Source organism: Bubalus bubalis, chromosome 14, assembly GCF_019923935.1.
Source record: "Bubalus bubalis isolate 160015118507 breed Murrah chromosome 14, NDDB_SH_1, whole genome shotgun sequence".
Taxonomy (NCBI): Eukaryota; Metazoa; Chordata; class Mammalia; order Artiodactyla; family Bovidae; genus Bubalus; species Bubalus bubalis.
Genome location: NC_059170.1, coordinates 73,350,165 through 73,366,703, shown reverse-complemented (window position 1 = coordinate 73,366,703; position 16,539 = coordinate 73,350,165). Strand labels below are relative to the sequence as shown.

At 45.8% G+C, this 16,539-nt stretch overlaps 1 long non-coding RNA gene across 1 annotated transcript in view; it reads right to left on the bottom strand.

The window, feature by feature from the left end:
- Positions 1-12,773: 12,773 nt before the first annotated feature.
- Positions 12,774-16,539, bottom strand: part of LOC112578872 — a 123,143-nt gene continuing 119,377 nt past the window's right edge. The window contains exons 4-5 of the long non-coding RNA XR_003103328.3: positions 16,095-16,183; positions 12,774-15,928 (exon numbers count right to left, since the gene is read on the bottom strand). This is a non-coding gene — a long non-coding RNA (uncharacterized LOC112578872). The remainder of the gene's footprint in view (positions 15,929-16,094; positions 16,184-16,539) is intronic.

The following is a 16,539-nucleotide window of genomic DNA, read 5'->3' as shown; positions in this document are numbered from 1 at the left end:
TGTCTGACTCTGTGTGACCCCATAGACGGCAGCCCACCAGGCTCCCCCATCCCTGGGATTCTCCAGGCAAGAACACTGGAGTGGGGTGCCATTTCCTTCTCCAATGCATGAAAGTGAAAAGTGAAAGTGAAGTCGCTCAATCATGTCCGACTCTTAGCGACCTCATGGACTGCAGCCTACCAGGCTCCTCTGCCCATGGGATTTTCCAGGCAAGAGTACTGGAGTGGGGTGCCATTGCCTTCTCCAAGAAGCCTTCCCTAGACAAGTACTATTTCAGTATCAAATAATGTGAGAAAATAGACTGGTTTACTTACCCAATTCCCTAATAGACTTTCAAACTGAGTTTTGCTTTTTAAAGCCTTGAAAACAGAATGAGTCATGAATGAATCAAAGTACATTTCTGGATCGTGAATATGTGCTATAACATCTCAAAAATCAAATTTCTCCCCAGCCTTGCTCCTTTCCAATTACACATGTGCGCCAACTCCTTGTAGAAGGTATTAAACTCAACCAACAAGCAAGAATTGACTAAGCATATGACGCTACACTAGCATTGCATGAAAATGGGAAGATTTATGCCCCAAAGAACGAGAATGCTCTAAAGCTATGTATTTTGAAAATTAGCTTTTTGCAATTTCTAACACTTACTGAATTCTTCCTACTTTTCAAACACTGTTCAAGGCCGATCTCTTTTTACCTTTATGGTGACTCTTTGAATCAGGCATAAATTATTACCATGCTATATTGAAGAAGCTGAGGCACAGAGAGACAAAGTTACCTAACCAAGATCACACAGTCATGTAGGGAGTCAGCCCTTGGGCGCTAAGCTATTAACCACCACACTTTGTTTTCTCTCAGCAGAGCAGTTGAAGGTGACAGGGGGGTATGTGTTCAGAAACTGAGTATACAGAGTTTGGTTTATCTTTCCTTCGTTTTCTTTTCGACAATGTACCTAAGAAATAATCCCCTGTTGTAAGAAAAACTACTCACTGTATTGTTTCAGAAAACATGAATGCAGCATCAGTCCAGGAACACTGTTTTTTCATTGATTCTGATTATATCAGTAGTTATTAGATGTGTGCTGATCCCTTACAATGTATATGGGTTTTATTCTCTGGCATATTGGGTGATCAACAGAAGGGTTCTGCTACTAAGAAGGCAAAAATAAAACTGAATTAAGACAATAGCAAGTTCTGAATCCTCCCTTACTGTGGTGGTTTTAAAACATGTCTACAAATTCTTGTATGTTCCTCACATTGAGAGGTGGCATCATGTCTTGCCCCTTGAATCTGGGTTGACCTTAGTGACTGTCTTATAACCAGCAGGATGCAGAGGAAGTGACACTGTAAGACTTCTGAGGCTAGGTCATAAAAGGCCTCACCGTGTGCTCCTAATTGTTGTGGATTCCTCACTCTCCCGACATTTGTTCTGGGATATTCCCTCCTGGGACCCAGATTCTATACTGTGAGAAGCTCAAGCCACACTGAAAGGCTACCTGCAGGTTGTCAGTTCCTCCTTGATCATTCTAGTCCAGGCACCAAACATTTGAGTGAAGTACTCTCCGATGACTCTAGTCCAGGGCCATGAAGTCACAGACAGACTTAGTGTCCTTCAAGATGTTAGTAGCAGAGATAATCCATTTCTGCTGTGCCCTGCCTGAATTTAATACAATGGCTATTTTAAGTCCCTGAGGTTTCAGGGGGTTTGTTAGGAAGCACTATAGTACCTAGAACACCTCCCTTCACCCAAAAGGAGATCTTTGCTCCTAAATGTTTCTATTACTGTCTACTCATACATCTATACTTTCTATGACCTCTGTTACCTGGGACACAACATCTTCACCAAATGTTTATTGGATGAATGAGCTATATATAGTGCTTACATTTTGTTCTAGTTATTTTTTTACTTGTATTTATTTATTATCATTATTATTACTGTTATTTGGCTGCACCAAACATCATGCAGGATCTTTGTTCCCTGACCAGGGATGGAACCTGTGCTCCCTGCATTGGGAGCACAAGTCTTAACCACTGGACTGCCAAGGAAGTCCCACATTTTGTCCTAATTATTTTTTAATGTTCCATCTTCTCTGCTAGACTATGAAAATTCAGACAGGGGTCATCTCTAAGGGCACATAGTAGGTTCTTAATAAAATTCTGTGAGACTGAATTTGCAATGGTTGACTTGGAGAATATACAGGGATGGATTTGGCTGACTCCTATAACATTGTCTGCAAAGACATGTTTTTAGAGAAAAGCAATGTAGGGAAAAATCAAATGAGGGCAAAGGGATGTCAATTATAATCCAATAATGTACACAGCCTGGACTTGTAGCCCAGGCATCTTCTGGGCCTAACCACCAGTGTCTATCTGGTCTCACAGGTGTCTGGAGGTGTCTAGCTCTGAAGAGGAATGAAGCAGGTGTTTGGTGACCTGGGCTCACTTTCTAACACTCCTTCCACCTTCATGTCAATGAGTGCTCCCAATTAACACATCTTAAATGCTGGGTGTACTCCTGAAACCACCTAGGCCCGATTCTGCCCCTAAGGAGCTAGAAGTTCTGGGACAGACTTTTCAGGTCTTGGTTCCATCCATATTCTAAGGTAGCTGGAGCCAGAGGCCAACCTGCCAACTTTTAAGATAATCAGACTCTTGCAGACAAGGAAACTCAGAAATACAGAGCAAGCAGAACACTAGATTGGATGCCTGTGGAGAGAAAGCCCATATGTATTTTAGAGACAAGAGTCCCTGGTCACCTTTCAGAGCTCCATCCCACCACTCCCCAAAAGTCCCCCAGCCCTGTAGAATTTACAAGAGGACCCTTTCAAATGGCAGGCCAGGTCTCTAAACATTTCTACTGTCAACTTAAGAAAGAACAAATCTTCATCCTAGGTCGAGAGGGAACAGAGCCAATGCTCCTTTACATCTAGAGCTGCCCTTGAAAATACGAGCTTATTAACCTCCGAATAGATGAAGGAAAGAATAAAGGGCTCCTAGGGCAAAACTCAGCCAAGAATGGCTCCAAGAGTAGGTTTTATTAGTGATATAACCTCTTCCTTCAGGAATTTTATAGGGACCTGTCAGGTAGCAGAGACCTTGGCAGCAGAAACCACTCGGCTGCTTGGAATCTGAAGGCCTCGGTTTGAAAGCATATTCTCTGTAGGGTCTTGATGTATTTTTAAGAAGACAGGCAGGAATTACTTATTCCTCCCAGTGTATGATTTATCATTTTTCTTCCAGCAAAAATGGGGAATGAATTGCTCTGGGATTTGCAAGCTTCCTGAGCATTCAAGAGGCTGGCAGTTAGAATGACAGTAATGACTCAGGCCTCCCTGGAGGGTGGTCCCTTCATTACTGCAACAGACTAGGCTCTGGCTTCATCATTCACGCCCTGCCATGCCGTCCACCACTCCACTTCCCACACTGTCCATCCTAGTTCTGCCTGAAAGCTGGCCTGTCTCTCTCCAGGACAGCCTGTCAGCCTGACGGCCACCTGTCCAAAGGGACACGGGCTGGAGCAAACCCTGCAGAGTCCCTCCCTGCTCCATCCCTACAGGCACACACGCACACAAACAAATGCACACATACATGTACACACATGTGCACATGTGAACATTTGAGAGAACTTACAGTTAAGTTAATGCAGAGTTCCAAAGAATAGCAAGAAGAGATAAGAAAGCCTTCCTCAGCGATCAATGCAAAGAAATAGAGGAAAACAACAGAATGGGAAAGACTAGAGATCTCTTCAAGAAAATTAGAGATACCAAGGGAACATTTCATGCAAAGATGGGCTCGATAAAGGACAGAAATGGTAGGGACCTAACAGAAGCAGAAGATATTAAGAAGAGGTGGCAAGAATACACAGAAGAACTGTACAAAAAAGAGCTTCATGACCAAGATAATCACGATGGTGTGATCACTGACCTAGAGCCAGACATCCTGGAATGTGAAGTCAAGGGGGCCTTAGAAAGCATCAGTACGAACAAAGCTGGTGGAGGTGATGGAATTCCAGTTGAGCTCTTTCAAATCCTGAAAGATGATGCTGTGAAAGTGCTGCATTCAATATGCCAGCAAATTTGGAAAAACTCAGCAGTGGCCACAGGACTGGAAAAGGTCCGTTTTCATTCCAATCCCAAAGAAAAGCAATACCAAAGAATGTTCAACCTACTGCACAATTGCACTCATCTCACATGCTAGTAAAGTAATACTCAAAATTCTCCAAGCCAGGCTTCAGCAATACGTGAACCGTGAACTTCCAGATGTTCAAGCTGGTTTTAGAAAAGGCAGAGGAACCAGAGATCAAATTGCCAACATCCGCTGGATCATGGAAAAAGCAAGAGAGTTCCAGAAAAACATCTATTTCTGCTTTCTTGACTATGCCAAAGCCTTTGACTCTGTGGATGACAATAAACTGTGGAAAATTCTTCAAGAGATGGGAATACCAGACCACCTGACCTGCCTCTTGAGAAATTTTTAGGCAGGTCAGGAAGCAACAGTTAGACATGGAACATGGAACAACAGACTGGTTCCAAATAGGAAAAGGAGTATGTCAAGGCTGTATATTGTCACCTTGCGTATTTAACTTATATGCAGAGTACAACATGAGAAATGCTGGGCTGGAAGAAACACAAGCTGGAATCAAGATTGCCAGGAGAAATATCAATCACCTCAGATATGCAGATGACACCACCCTTATGGCAGAAAATGAAGAGGAACTAAAAAGCCTCTTGATGAAAGTGAAAGAGGAGAGTGAAAAAGTTGGCGTCAAGCTCAGCATTCAGAAAACTAAGATCATGTCATCTGGTCCCATCACTTCATGGGAAATGAATGGGGAAACAGTGGAAACAGTGTCAGACTTTTTTGGGGGGGACTCCAAAATCACTGCAGATGGTGACTGCAGCCATGAACTTAAAAGACACTTACTCCTTAGAAAGAAAGTTATGACCAACCTAGATAGCATATTCAAAAGCAGAGACATTACTTTGCCAATAAAGGTCCATCTAGTCAAGGCTATGGTTTTTCCTGTGGTCATGTATGAATGTGAGAGTTGGACTGTGAAGAAAGCTGAGCACTGAAGAATTGATGCTTTTGAACTGTGGTGTTGGAGAAGACTCTTGAGAGTCCCTTGGACTGCAAGGAGATCCAACCAGTCCATTCTGAAGGAGATCAGCCCTGGGATTTCTTTGGAGGGAATGATGCTGAAGCTGAAACTCCAGTACTTTGGCCACCTCATGCGAAGAGTTAGTTGACTCATTGGAAAAGACTGGTGCTGGAAGGGATTGCGGGCAGGAGGAGAAGGGGATGACAGAGGATGAGATGGCTGGATGGCATCGCTGACTCGATGGACGTGAGTCTGAGTGAACTCCGGGAGTTGTTGATGGACAGGGAGGCCTGGCATGCTGCGATTCATGGGGTTGCAAAGAGTCGGACACAACTGAGGGACTGAACTGAACTGAACACTTAAATGAACATTGTAAGCAATGTGAGAAATGGATGATGAATCTTAAGGAGAAAGGTGAGGAGTGGAGAGAGCTGGGCCTACCCATTTAAATATGGGGATGGGTAAGGAGCCAAGGTTCCTGGTAAATTAGATATACCAGAACTGCAGAGCAAAGGAAGGGACTGAGTTTCACAATCTACTCATTCACATCTTTGCACATCTTCCTAACAGACCAACAGAGAGTGACCAGCCAGTACTATATGCAGTGATACAGAAGAATCTTATAAATGGAATCTCAAGCTAAAGACAGAAAACACAAATGAGAAATGAATACTCCTTTTAAGTGTAAAAAAAATCTAAAAAGGGTGGGGGTGGGGAAGTCATGACAGTGAGGGACCAGTGACTGGAAGGAGACAAGGAGGGACTTCTGGAGGGTGGTCATGGCCTGTTTCTCATTCTGGGTGCTGTTTATGAAAATTCATCACTTATCTGCATGAAACAACCACAAAAGCTGATCTTGTCCCTCCCCGTTCTCCATGAAGCCTTCCTTGATTTCCCCTTTCAGTAATAACTCGGTTATAGCAGGGACTTCATCACATGGCTACATGTCTGACCTTTGGGTGTGTTCCTCCAATTATATCATAAGTGTCTCTAGGGCAGCAACTGGTCTTACTTATCTTTTGGGTTTGGGTGCCTAGAACAGTACCTGGCATGCAACAGACCCTCTACAGACAACGCTTGACAAACCCATGGATGAACACATGAATGAAAACCTTCATCATCCCTTAGAGCCCTGGTCATCTTGGTCCCAGCAGCTTGGGGCCCAAGGTGAGAGGTAGAGGGGTTAGGATTTAGCTTCCTATGATCACAGATCCCTCTCTTTGACTTGTCACTCACCCCAATTCAGCGTCTGGCCCCACCACCCCACTGAAGGGTCTCTAGCTTCAGTCAACAGCGACCTCATAAATGTCAAATCCAATTGGGACTTTTTTCAGGCTTCACTGCAGGGGCTCTCTCCAAGGCATCTGAGGTTGAGCATGTCCTCTTCTGAGAACACCTTTCTCTCCTCCTCCCCGACAGTCTCCCCTGGCCTCTCCATCTTCACTCCCAAGCATTCAAGCCTAAAGCCTCTCCCACTCACATTCACACACCCACCTCCACTCACCCCTGTCTCTCAGCTCTGGGATGCTGAGATCCCACCTTCTATGGGAAAGCACTTCCTGGGTGCCCCACAGACATCCAAGATCCAATACCTGACACTGAATTTAGTGTTTTTCTCTCCTAAACCTGTTCTTCCTCTTTTGTGAAGACCCTGTTTGGAGAGAATGGCATCACCCTCCGCCTCTATCAAAGCCGTAAACCTGGGGCTGATGCTCCCTGTCCCTCACCTTTCCTAGCAAATCAGCTCTACATCCTAGATGGTTCCTGCTACGCATCTCACTACCTGTTGCCTCTTCTTCACCCTCATGATTATGACTTTAGTTCTGGTTCCCTGCACAGAATTTTGCAGTAAACGTGTTATCTATCTCTACTTCTAGCCTTCATCCTAGGACAGCGGGATCGTCCTGAAATGCAAATCAGATCACTTCTCTGCCTCAAATCCTTGCAGGGCTCCCCCACCCCTTACCTACAGATGCATTCCCAAGTCCTTAGCATGGACTGCAAAGGCCGCCTGTGATCTGGCCTGAACTATGATTTCCCCTCTAGCTTTTTCTAGCACCACACTACACTTCTTCCTCAGCCTCTGAGATATTACTCCTCCTAAGGACCCAGAATGCCTGGGGCTGCCTCTGCCCCTTTGTTCTTGCTCTGAGTACTCCACAGCTGGCTAGAACACCACGCTGCTGACTCCTGACCTGAGTGTCTCCCAGCTGAGCCCCTACCTCCCCACCTGCCAGGTTCCACAGTTTTCTCAAGCCTCTACTGCCTTGGCAGACCAGCCCCATGTTCCCCTGCACGGAGTCTCAGTGCTTCGACCTTCTCTATCTAAACCTTGGGGCCACAGTGATGTTTTATTTGTGTTGCAGTGACCAGCACAAGGGTCTGACACAGGCACTTAGTCAAATACCCAGGGAATGTCTTTACTGAATGAATTACTTACAACTTTGTCTCTGGAGTTCACATGGAGGCCGAGAGAAACAGTTCAGAAAAGCATATCCAAAGTCTAAATAAATGGGAAAACCTTAAGTACAACATGAAGACCTCTAGAGGAGAACCACAGTGTTTGCCTGCCTCTCGGCAACAGCCCCTTAGCTGTCCTTGGGAAATCTACTTCCCTCCACTGCGTACAGTACTGAAGGGCTCTCAGAGGTGGGTCAACCAGACTCCTGGCAATGTGAAATGTGAATGGATCTTCAGTTCAGTTCAGTTCAGTTCAGTCGCTCAGTTGTGTGCGACTCTTTGCAACCCCATGAATCGCAGCACGCCAGGCCTCCCTGTCCATCACCAACTCCTGGAGTTTACCCAGACTCATGACCATCGAGTCAGTGATGCCATCCAGCCATTCATCCTCTGTCAACCCCTTCTCCTCCTGCCCCCAATCCCTCCCAGCATCAGGGCCTTTTCCAATGAGTCAACTCTTCCCATGAGGTGGCCAAAGTATTGGAGTTTCAGCTTCAGCATCAGTCCTTCCAATGAACACCCAGGACTGATCTCCTTTAGGATGGACTGGTTGGATCTCCTTGCAGTCCAAGGGACTCTCAAGAGTCTTCTCCAACACCACAGTTCAAAAGCATCAATTCTTCGGTGCTCAGCTTTCTTCACAGTCCTACTCTCACATCCATACATGACCGCTGGAAAAACCATAGCCTTGACTAGATGGACCTTTGTTGGCAAAGCAATGTCTCTGCTTTTTAATATGCTATCTAGGTTGGTCACACGGAGAAGGCAATGGCACCCCACTCCAGTACTCTTGCCTGGAAAATCCCATGGATGGAGGAGCCTGGAAGGCTGCAGTCCATGGGGTCGCTGAAGGTCAGACGCCACTGAGCGACTTCACTTTCACTTTTCACTTTCATGCATTGGAGAAGAAAATGGCAACCCACTCCAGTGTTCTTGCCTGGAGAATCCCAGGGATGGGAGAGCCTGGTGGGCTGCCGTCTATGGGGTTGCACAGAGTTGGACACGACTGAAGTGACTTAGCAGCAGTAGCAGCAGGTTGGTCATAACTTTCCTTCCAAGGAGTAAGCATCTTTTAATCCTTACTACAGCTTTTAAGATGAGTTGTTTTGATGTGTAATCATCAGCTCTGGGCTTAAAGAAAATAACATCTTACGTGACTGAGACTAAAGAATGTAGGGAAAAAAAGAATGTTTGTTCTTTTCGCCACCTTAAGAGCCCTAGACCCCTTTCTCCTTCTTGAGGGCCCTGTACTCCATCTTCCTTGAGGGCCCAGGACTCCTTATCAAGCTACCTAAGAATTAACTCTCTCATCAGTTCCTGTTCTTTTGGGGATATGGCTGGTTAGATTTTCCTCCTGTTTTGTGGGCGCCCCCATCCCTCTGACAAAGTGCATTGTTCCCTTCATGGCACCAAAGACGATTTCTCCTGCTTGTGCTTAAAGAGCCTTTTTAGATTTAACAATGCAAGAGCTTGTTTTCTATTCCTGGCCCCGCTTCAACAGCTGCTTTCCCGGAAGTCCTCCTCACTCAGGTGATTTACCTGTTGGCTGCCTTCTTCTGGAACACCTGCTTCTCAACTCTTCTTGCCGCTCCTGCTTCCAAGACTGACCTGGCTGTGATATGAACAGAAGAATTGTTTGAAAAGCAGAGGCCCTGACCTTTAAAGATGAGGACAGTCTTTACTGTTTCCTCCAGGCAGAGGTGCTGCCTGGTTGGGCTAGAGTGAGTGGGAAGGAAAGACTGGTGTAGGGGTTGAAAGTAGGAAATGGATGGAGAGAGGTGAGAGTGGGAGAGTCACAAAAGTGGACAAAGTGACCAGAGCAGGAAACATTTAAACTACCATCCAGGGCCAAGACTGAGTGTTATGGATTTTGCTTGAGGACACCCTGATCAGCTGCTTTTATTTTCCCAAGTGGGAAAATTGACCGATGGTTATTGATCCAAATGGAAAAAGAGCATCCTAGCTTCTAATACTGGTTTTCCAAAATCTCATCTGCAGAGCAGTTGTGTGGAACTCACAGTGCATTTTCTCATTCAGTTCAGTTCAGTTCAATTGCTCAGTCATGTCCAACTCTTTGTGATCCCATGGACTGCAGCATGCCAGGCTTCCCTGTCCATCACCAACTCTGGGAGTTGACTCAAACTCATCTCCAAAGAGTTGGTGATACCATCTAACTATCTCATCCTCTGCCATCCCCTTCTCCTCCTGCCTTCAATCTTTCCCAGCATCAGGGTCTTTTCAAATGAGTCAACTCTTCACATCAGGTGGCCAAAGGATGAGAGTTTCAGCTTCAGCATCAGTCCTTCTAGTGAATATTCAGGACTGATTTCCTTTAGGATCGACTGGTTGGATCTCTCATTGAAACAATGTAATAAAAGTTGACCATAAGGTCCAAGTTAGGCTGGGCTGCTCTGTGTGTAGAGTCATTTACTCTTTTGATCATCCCTGACTCTACTGAGCTCAGGAATCAGATGCAGGCAGTAGAAAGATAGAGGGACATGGAGTGTGACCTGGTGCCTGCTCATGGCCAACTCCTCTGGTAAGATGGATGGAGTTGTGAGTAGAGTCAGAAAGCCCAGGGCGCAGGGATGGAAGCTCTGAGGATCAGGGGGTGTTTCTGCCTACTTCTGGTACCAACACTGCTATTTCCTTGGGGCATCACCTTCCCCCAACCTCAGTCCATGTGTAGTAGGTGAAACAGGCTCCACCCCCATTCAGCATCCTGGCTGAGCATGTGACCCTGGCCTGACCAATAAGAGGAGACCCTGATGTGGCTTGTGAACCAATTAGAGCCCATTAAGGGCTCAATTCCAGGACTTTCCTTCAGTTCAGTTCAGTTCAGTCGCTCAGTCGTGTCCGACTCTTTGCGACCCCATGAATCGCAGTACGCCAGGCCTCCCTGTCCATCACCAACTCCCGGAGTTCACTCAGTCTCACATCCATCGAGTCAGTGATGCCATCTCATCCTCTGTCGTCCCCTTCTCCTCCTGCCCCCAATCCCTTCCAGCATCAACGTCTTCTCCAATGAGTCAACTCTTCGCATGAGGTGGCCAAAGTATTGGAGTTTCAGAATTATTAAAAAAGGAAACTCTTTCAGCTGGACTTGCCTGGGGACTCCATTTGGTCTGAAGAGGAAGCTTCCAGGAAGATGGAGCCTACCCTGGGACAAGTTGGGCTTAGAAGTGAAAAGAAGGAGACTGAGTCCCGATGACATCATTTGAGCCCCTGCAAGTTGTCACCTCCTCTGGAATGTATGATTGTGCCATTTTAGCCACAACAGTTTTTCTTCTCCAAACCTTCCCAACACAACGGCCACAATCACAGAGGCACCCCTTTCTCCTTCTCCCGAATGTCAGTGGCACTTCCTGCCTGGAGGTCCCAACTTAAAATGGTCACTTAGGCACCTTAAGCTCAATCAGACGCTTCCAGAAGGCAAAAATGAGCAAAGTGAAGTTACTGTCCTTAGTTCACAGCCTGGTAAAAGGGAGAGACCAAATAGAGCTGGTTGTTAAAGAAACTGAAGCACAGAGAGGTAAAGAAACCTGTCCAAGGACACACAGCTAGTAAATGCTGGAGTTTGTACTCAAACCGAGATGTTGTGATTTCAGAGACTGGCATCTGTGACTGCTTCTCTTTCTGAACTGGGAGCTATTATTATAGTTATTTTCCTCATTGGCTTTCCTCTTGGAGAAAGCTGTGAGTGAGGAAATCTTTGCCCAGAGGCACACACAAAAAACCTTGGTGAGGATGGGGATGGAAGGGTCTCTCCCTAGCCTGAGGCTCTGCTGTGGTATCTGGAGGCCATTGTTCTGCTGGTATGAACAGAAGTCTTGCTTTGTCTTTACCAAGTTCAGCCTTAGGAAGCATCACTACAAACAAAGATAGTGGAGGTGATGGAATTCTAGCTGAGCTATTTCAAATCATAAAAGGTGATGCTATTAAAGTGCTGCACCTAATATGCCTGCAAATTTGGAAAACTCAACAGTGGCCACAGGACCGGAAAAGGTCAGTTTTCATTCCAATTCCAAACAAAGGCAATGCCAAAGAATTTTCAAACTACTGAACAATTGCACTCACCTCACACACTAGCAAAGTAATGCTCAAAATTCTACAAGCCAGGCTTCAATAGTACATGAATTGTGAACATCCAGATGTTCAAGCTGTATTTAAGAAAGGCAGAGGAACCAAAGATGAAACGGTCAACATCTGTTGGATCCAAGAAAAAGCAAGAGAGTTCCAGAATAACATCTACTTCTGCTTTCTTGACTATGTCAAAGCCTTTGACTCTGTGGCTAACAACAAACTGTGGAAAATTCTTCAAGAGATGGGAATACCAGACCACCTGACCTGCCTCTTGAGAAACCTATATGCAGGTCAAGAAGCAACAGTTAGAACTGGACACAGAACAATGAACTGGTTCAAACTTGGGAAAGGAGTATGTGAAGGCTGTATATTGTCACCCTGCTTATTTAACTTATATGCAGAAATGCCAGGCTGGATGAAGCACAAACTGGAATCAAGATTACTGGGAGAAATATCAATAACCTCAGATATGCAGATGACACCACCCTTATGGCAGAAAGCGAAGAGGAACTGAAGAGCCTCTTGATGAAAGTGAAAGAGGAGAGTGAAAAAGTTGGCTTAAAACTCAACTTTCAAAAAATGAAGGTCATGGCATCTGATCCCATCACGTCATGGCAAACAGAAAAGGAAACAATGGAAATAGTGACAGACTTTATTTTCTTGGGCTCCAAAATTACTGCAGATAGTGACTGCAGCCATGAAATGAAAAGACACTTGCTCCTTGGAAGAAAAGCTATGACCAACCTAGACAGCATATTAAAAAGCAGAGATGTTCCTTTGCCAACAAAGGTCCACTTAGTCAAAGCTATGGTTTTTCCCGTAGTCATGTATGTTGGACTGTAAATAAAGCAGAGCACTGAAGAATTGATGCTTTTGAACTGTGGTGTTGGAGAAGACTATTGAGAGTCCCTTGGACTGCAAGGAGATCCAACCAGTCCATCCTAGAGGAGATCAATCCTGGGTGTTGTTCACTGGAAGGACTGATGATGAAGCTGAAACTCCAATACTTTGGCCACCTCATGCGAAGAGTTGACTCATTGGAAAAGGCCTTGATGCTGGGAGGGATTGAAGAAAGGAGGAAAAGGGGATGACAGAGGATGAGATGGTTGGATGGCATCACCAACTCGATGGACATGAGTTTGAGTGAACTCCAGGAGTTGGTAATGGACAGGGAACCCTGGCATGCTTCAGTCCATGGGATTGCAAAGAGATGGATACGACTGAGCGACTAAATTGACTGAAGTTCAGCTGACAGTTACGTAGGAGGAGTGGTCTTCGTGACCTGCACTGCAGCCCCTCCCCCAGCCCGGGAGGGCTCTCCGAGGAACTGGGAGAATCTTGGTTATTGATTCTAGTTCATTTGTCAGCACAGCAGTTACAGTCATCCCTTCAAATCTGCGAGTTTCACATCCATGGATTCAACCAACCATGGGTTGAAAATATTTGGAAACAAAATTCCAGAAAGTTCCAAACAGCAAAACCTGAATTTGCCATGTGCTGGCAACTATTTACATAGTATTTACATTGTATTAGGTATTATAAGTAATCTACAGATGATTTCAAGTATACATGAGGGGCACTTCCCTGGCCATCCAGTGGCTGAAACTCCATGATCCCAGTGCAGGGGGCCTAGATTCGATTCCTGGTCAGGGAACTGGATCCCACGTGCCACAACTAAAGATCGCACGTGCTGCAACTAAAAATAGTAATAATACATTTTTAAAATCCTGCATGTCACAATGAACATACACTAAGACCTGGCGCAGCCAAATAAATAAATACTTTTTAAAATAAAAATGAAGCCTAGGGGAGGATGTGTATAGAGGTTATACACAAATACGACACTATTCCCTATAAGGGACATGAGCATTCGTGGATTTTGGTATCTGCAGGGTCCTGGAACCAATACCCTATGGACACCAAGGGGCAACTGTACTTAAAATTCCATTTCTTCTCCGCTGTTTTCAGTAAACTCACTCCAGCAATGTCTTTGTCCTGCCTTCCCTCCACTGTGTCGCCTTCAGACTTAATACAGCAGAGACTGTAGATGTCAGCAGGGTGGTGACGAGGGGAAAACCTCCCAGGAAATCCCACATGGGCAGAAACCTTGGGACAAGCACCCTCTGAAGATTTCATTACCGAGGCTGAGGAAAAAGCAGACAATCCTGAATTACGCCTGTTTCTAAGCTGGCCCATTCCTCTAGTGCCTTGACCTCAATAAAAAAAGAAAAATTGAAACAACGTCCTTTGGAGAATGCCAGTAAATCATTTCAGCCTTGTGCAGGCTAAGAAGCCAATTCCCTGATCTCTGTATAGAAGCTGTTTCTCTACTATCTCAACAAGTTCTTTTGTTTAGACCCTTGCTACTCAAAGCATGGTCCATGACCAGCAACAGCAGCGTCCCCCTAAAGTATATTAGAAACACACTCTCCTCCCTAGTCCCAGATCTACTGAGTAGAAATCTACACTTACCAGGAAACTTGGGGATGCACATTTAAGTCTGAGAAGCATCAGCCAAACCCAGTGACGCTCAATCTTTGGTAGGTGTTAGAAGTCCCAAGAGGAGTTGTTGAAACCCAGCTTTCTGAGCACATGGCAGGGACCCCTTGCCTAGTAGTGGAGTGACTCATCCCAAGCTGGGATTGCAGAGATGAATTCTCTTGGAAACCAGCTAAATCCCTCACATCTGACATCCCTGTCATCTGTGTCAAACACAGCTGTCCACCTTTATTTCTCTCTGCCCACACTGTTCTGGCATATACTCCAACCACGTGCCCATTGTCCCCGTCCCGGCTGACCTTTCCATAAAACCTCAGGAGCACCGTGCGGGTACACGGAGCATCATCCCTGAATGTTCCTTCCACCTTTGGCCTTACCAAGTCCTCTTGGCTCAGCCCCAGGTCAGCCACTCCCTGAATGCTTCCATTTTTATCATTGCTTCTCCCTTTTGTGTGACTCTTGCGCTTCAAAGCTGCTTGGGTATGGTTTCCTACTGCCCCTCAGACCCCTCAACCTTCCTGCGATCCTTTTCCATCCTCTGAGGCTTTGGCCACTGCCTCGTTTCTTCTGGGTGACAGTATCAGCAATGTTCTTCACCCAACCCTGCCCTACCCATCCATTCGCCACTATTTGATAAAATGAGAATGAAATGCTCCATTGTCTTAAGGATAAACATCTAGCTCCTTACTGTGGCCAGAGTACTAAGATTTGCAGCCTAGGCCTCATTTCCTGCTTCTCTGATGGCTCAGAGGGTAAAGTGTCTGCCTGCAATGTGGGAGACCTGGGCTTAATCCTCAGGTCGGGAAGATCCCCTGGAGAAGGAAATGGAAACCCACTCCAGTACTCTTGACTGGAAAATTCCACGGATGAAGGACCCTGGAAGTAACACAGTCCATGGGATCGCAAAGAGTTGCACACCACTGAACAACTTCATTTCCTCATCTCCTGCATCACTGCTCTCTTTCTATGCTCCAGCCATTCTACACAGCCTCTGCCCGGAACCATTCATTCACACTCTCTCCCTCCCTTTCACTCCCTAAACCCCCACTTACCTTTCATGACTTATCCCAAGTGTTGCATCTTCTAGGAAATCCTTTCTGACCCCCCGGTTCTTGTGGGTTGTGCTTGATACACACACCCGGAGGGCCAGGTATGTTTCTCCTCTGCCCTGCTAACAGCACTGTTTGCCTGGTTGCCTTTTGGTTGTCTGCTCTCTGTCCACACACAGGGCGGGGTTTATGGCTCATTCTGTTTGCACCGCTTAGGATTCTGTAAAGTTGCAAGTTACAGAAACCACCCAAGCAGTCCTTTAAACAGACTAGGAGGTTTGTTTCTCTTACATAACAAGAAGTCTAGAGATCCTTCTCAGCGATTTGATGATGCTGCCAATGACTGATTCTTTCAAGGTTTTGTTCCAATGTCTTTGGTATAATCTTTGTCCCGCATGTTCATGTCAGGGTCCCAAGGTGGCTCTTCCTCTCCAGCACCCCATCTACTTTCCAGAGAGGGGAGAGGATGAAGAGCAAAGGAGCCCACAGTTTGAGCCAGCCCCCTCCCAGCTGCAAGGAGGGCTGGGACATGCGGTTTGTAACCAGACAGGCTGCTGCCTTGAACAAAATCAGCATTTTCTTAACAGGAGAGAGGATATCGAGAGGCCACTGCTGGTGTCTTCCATATTCTAGAATCCTCAGAACTTAACAGAACCGGAGAAGGGTAGGGCTTAATAAATTGTGGTTGAATGAATGAAAGAGCTGTAATAAATACACACAGCCAGAGCCATTGGGACCTAGAAGAAAGACATCAGAATCAAACAGGCGGTGCTGGTGAGGACAGCTGTTGACTCACCCTGCTTCGACCCAGAGGGAGACCTCACGCACACTGTCTCCGGGGACTTCCCTCCAGGTTTACGCCCTCACATCTCTCAAGTTCTTCCCTCGGTCCCGGGTACTTACATGGAACCCTTCATGGAGCAACCCTGAGGCCCGATGGAATCTTAGACCTGCGTGAATTTCCCAAAATTCTCTGGTATTCCTCTTCCAGGCTGAAACAGTTTTTACTATGAGAAAATTTGAAAATGCAAATGTGCAAAAAAGACAAAAACAAAGACTTCTGCAAAGCAAACAACATTTTGAGGTAGAGTCTTCTAAAATTTTTTTATATTTAAATATCATAAAACAAATTTGGAATATACACTATATACTATTTACACTATATATGCTAGCGAGCTAGCCCTGGTGGGGCAGATGGTAAAGAATCTGCCTGGAACTCAGGAGGCCTGGGCTCGATCCCTGGGTTGGGAAGTTCTCCTGGAGAAGGGAATGGCAACCCATTCCAGTATCTTGCCTGGAGAATCCCATGGACAGAGGAGCCTGGAGGGGTGTAGTCCATGGGGTCACA